The sequence below is a fragment of the Mytilus trossulus genome, chromosome 3 (assembly GCF_036588685.1).
Source record: "Mytilus trossulus isolate FHL-02 chromosome 3, PNRI_Mtr1.1.1.hap1, whole genome shotgun sequence".
NCBI lineage: Eukaryota > Metazoa > Mollusca > Bivalvia > Mytilida > Mytilidae > Mytilus > Mytilus trossulus.
In genome coordinates, this window is record NC_086375.1 from 36,404,161 (window position 1) to 36,409,246 (window position 5,086).

The following is a 5,086-nucleotide window of genomic DNA, read 5'->3' on the forward strand; positions in this document are numbered from 1 at the left end:
TGCATTTTGACCAGTAATTAATGCTGACATATTCGGGACTTTGTAACCGTGTCAGTTATCTTTTATCGAGATGTATTTACGCAATCAACATGTGAATGTTTATTAAAAGTATAGGTCGATGTACTATTTAATTTTTATATTTACATTTGATTGTTGGGAAATATTTTGATAAATAATCTATAGAAAATAGAAAATATATGACTTTCTGATCATGAGCTTCTAAACTGTGAATGATTGATATTTACAATTTATTTTTCAGGGTAATGAAAATTACCTAAGACAGCAACCAAATTCAGATGAAGTTATGAAGATGGATGATGAATTTCTTGACTGGCCTTATATGACTTAACATGAAAAGGGGGGTCCTTGTTCAATTATAAATCATAATATTACAATTGTGTGATTCCGTTTTGTTCTTACGCCTGATGAATACTACTCAACTCATTGTATGTCGTATTGTTTCGTACTTCTTTTTACGTATATACAACAGTGCAAATTGAAATTCGTGAGGATACACGATCCTCATACGAAGTCCAATACGTACAAGTAAAACTTTAAAATTTCAAAAAAAAATACTAAATGAAGTCAAGTTAATATTTATAAGTGAAACTTGGTATATCCAGATTTTTATTTACTAAGGGAATCCTGGATTGGATCAAATTTATAAAAGGATATATAAAATATTTCTTAAAGCTATAGTTATAATGATTATCAGTAAATTGTACTGGGTTCATTTATTATGATTACTGTACATGATAAGTTGAAAATAACAAAATGAATTAAATAGTACTAAAATATAAATATCAATCCTTTATAACTTACAAAATCTGTTAAAAAACAAAAACATGATTAATTGATTAATTTAGTTATTATTGAGAAGCTAATATTCCGCAGAGTATTAATTTTCCAAAATTAGATGAAGCACTTCAACTAGTATTTTTCATGGATGGTCGGACCACAGCAGCTGTTTTGAATTGAACCCAATTTTCATGTTTTTTCGATTTTTTATAGATGATTTATTTTGAAAACAGAGGGGAGGGATTATTTTGGTTAACTGTTAAAAACAATATGTCCATCAATCAGTTATACGGGTGGAGATGAAGAAATATACCTTTAAAATTTGGCTACACCTAATGTTTTTGAAGTCTCCTAAAATCTATTAAGTTTGGCAAGGTAAATGATGTCTTTAACACTTTAACTAAAGGTTGTATCTAAATGTTAATTTCAAATACAAATTTAAACAAACTGAAACTGACTTAAACTCTCAAAAATTTTGTGGTGATAATTATTATTTGAGCAACAATTAATAATTTCTCAAAAAAAAATAAAAAATAATAATTTCTCACAAAAGAAACTCGTGTTTAGGCAAGAACGGTTAACATGATATTTTCATCCTCATATCCAAAATTAAGGGTCCAGAGAGAAAAGAGAAGCTAGTAAGTGATGAGAGAAAGTAATTAAGGGGAGTGGGCGGTTCGGATTTTAAAAACGTGTGAAAAGTAGAGAGTGCTGGCAAGTACGTTATATTTTTCTATACAATGTCATGTGATAGCTTTTGATTTTAATAACATTTTTGTGTTGGTTACTGTCCTATTGTTGTTGAACCGAAACATTCCTTTATGCAGGATAAACTAAAAGAAAGCAAACAAACAGATTTCGACCCAATTTGATCAAAGCCGATATCGATATAGTTCATGTCAGATTGAACGCACGTAAAAGTTGGATGCTCTCTGTAAATCATGAGTCATATCAAATCTCTGCTCGAAAGTACAACTGATATAAACTGTTATCAATATGACATAATTTTACATGATACATTGCATCTTCTATCTTATCAATAATTCATATTATTAAACAATAAATCAACACATATCATAAAATGGGACTTTTACAAACTTTCAGTAAGTTCAATAGTCAATCGAGTTATGAACGAAAGAAGATGAGGGGCATACGTCAAAAAGACAGCACACAAACGCACCGACTTATAAAATCTACAAATTGTTGTTAAAGAAGTAAAGCACAGTACTTTTTTTGTCTATTTTAAAGATCAAAGTGGCATAAGAAGTGGATTAGTCACTTTGTTATAACATTAAATCCGCCGAAAGTATCCGATTTCCGTAGTCATTTGCGTATTGATGCTTGACAGAGGAAATAAAATATAAGCTGTGGGAGATTTCCTCTCTATTCATTATTTCAGGTTGGTCATCCGTCATGGATCTTTCTAAATTATCTATGTCATAAGTTCAATGGGTTTTTTATTTAGATGTTTTTTTCCATTTAAGAACATTTCTTAAAATAATTTAAAAACGCGTATAAATGTCACACAACTGCACATGTGTTAAATGTTGTAATGGTTTGAGCTTTTTAATGCGGACGAATCCTCCGTAAGAAACAAATGCATTAAAGATTAGTATTGAAGTACGACTTTTTAAACTTTGACCCAAAATAGTCTTCTCCTCTTTTGTTCTCCTCTGAGACATCATAGATATTGGCATGGACGATTATTTGATGTTGTTTTTAAAAATAATATTTAGTGTACTTTAAGAGAAATGTGGAAGGACAATAGAAACTAACACTGAAATATTAATAAATTCTAAAAAATGTATACTAAGTTCGGAAAAAAATCATTTTGTCTTCCGATGGAATTGGATGCGACTGTCATAAAAATAAAACTTGAGCTATGATCTACAAAACCAGATTTACTCCATCATTTTCTACATAAGAAAATGCCTGTACAAAGTCAAGAATATAACAGTTGTTACCAATTCGTTTGATGTGTTTGAGCTTTTGATTTTGCCATTTGATTTGAGACTCTCCGTTTTGATTTTTTTCTCGGAGTTCAGTATTTTTGTGATTTACTTTTTTCTTGTACCTTTGAGAAAACATGTAAATATTTAAATTCTACTTTTACACAAAAAAGTAAAATATCTTTTTTATTTTACAAAACATGTTTGGTAGGCATTATAAGCAATATTATGGCATGGTTTAAACAATCAACAAAATGCGTGTTGGGCTGTTAATGTTTGTCAGTATATATATGCATTGTCATCTCACATTAAAGGAAGATTTCTCGATAAATAAATTCATCATCGATACCATGATTAAATTTTGTGTTTACGCCAGACGCGCGTTTCGTCTACAAAAGAATCATCAGTGACGCTCGAATCTAAATAGTTAAAAATGCCAGATAAAATACAAAGTTGAAGAGCATTGACGACCAAAGTTCAAAAAGTTTGGCCAAATAAAGCTAAGGCAACTTATTTCTGAGGTAGAGAAGCCTTAGTATTTCAAAAATTCAAAAGTTTAGTAAACAGTTAATCTATAAATATGACCACATCAATGATAATTCATGTCAGCACAAAAGGTGCTGACTACTGGACTGGCGATTCCCCCGGGGAGATAAAACTCCACCAGCAGTGGCATCGACCCAGTGGTTGTAAAAAAACTCATCATAATTACCAGGATTTATTTTTTTGTTTACGCCAGATAAACTATCCTCACCGGAATAATCTTTCGGTCTGCTTTTCAAAATTGTCAGACAGTTGAATGTACTACTTCAAAATATATTTCGACGACATTACAATTTTCAAATAATATTTGCAATTCACATTGCAATTATTCTGTGTTGGAACACATGCACATTTTGAAAGTTCAAACAGGGTCATTAAAGACTTATAAAACTAAGGCCGAATTTCTTTCTAACACAAACGATGCAAACGGCTAAGCGCGCACTTGTTTTGATCATTTCTTTCAGACATACGTTTGCAAAGTTTACATTGTTTCAACTCATGTAGCGTTTAGAAAACAGCAACAAACGCGACACAACAATAAAAATTTTGGTTAGAAAGAAATGAGGCCTAAATAAAACACTGTTTTTTGTTTCTTTAAAACAATTTATAAACATCTGAGAGAAATGAGACTATAGAGTATAGAGCAAACGAAAATCAATTCGACTGGTTTTTATTATGCATGATTCAAACTGATTTTACTTGAAAACGAGTTCATTGGTCCCTTTTCTTTTTTTTTTAATTGCAGAAGTTTTGATTACGTATGAAGACTATTTGTACCAATTTTAAGTAAAATGTCAACAATTTATTCTCTAATTAATTTGATAGATATACCGCCAATAAATATGTGTTTTTCCTAAAATAGTGAATGTTTGTTGAAAATTAATTATTTCAACAAAGATAATAAGAATTGTTGTACATATTAAAGAGCATATTTATGTAAACGAAATTTTCATAAAAAAACATCTTATGTTAATCTATCAAAATAAAAAAAAAAAGGTTAGGTGTCTATCCATAGAATTGAATTGTCAAAAAAAAAAGTTTGGTGTCTATCCAAAGAATTGAATTGTCAAACGAAATTGTTAGTAAATGTCTAAAATTTAGACCCCTTTTATCTCTCTTAAAGGAGCATATGCAGGTATATTTTTATTATATATTTGAATCGCTTAGGTGATAAAGAGCATGTGTGCAAATTTTCGTAAAAAAAATACCTTCGGATCAAAATTGCATATCATGATGCCCTTGACGTTGAGTGTAGTAAAAGCTCTTGAAATAAATATTTCTTCAAAATGATTTATTACTGTCCATCTTTAAATTCAGAAGTTCACGTTGCCGCAAGACACGGACGTACCAACTGTAAAAAGACTTTAAATGAAATAAAACAACAAAATGATTTATAATCAATGGTAGGTAAAAGAGGAAATATTTGCAGGCAAACATTACAAATAAGTCTAACGGACATGCATTTCAAGTAAACTGATGCTTAATTTATGGATATTTGACGGTGATAAATGATATGAACTTAAATTTCGTGGGAGCATTCATACAATGTAGTATAGTCATGATCTCAAAGTTCAAGCATTTTCAACTTGACATATTTTTTTCTTTTTTTTTTTTCGTTTTTCAATTACCAGTACATTTCATCAGTATCGTCTTAGTGTGAAGTCCACATTCGGAAGTACATCATCTGATTATTATATCTCAGTATAACATTGTACAGAGCAGTATCTTTGATCACAGTTAAATATAGTATGTTGTAAATTAATCTATATTTAACTAGTATATTTCCGCAGGTTTGG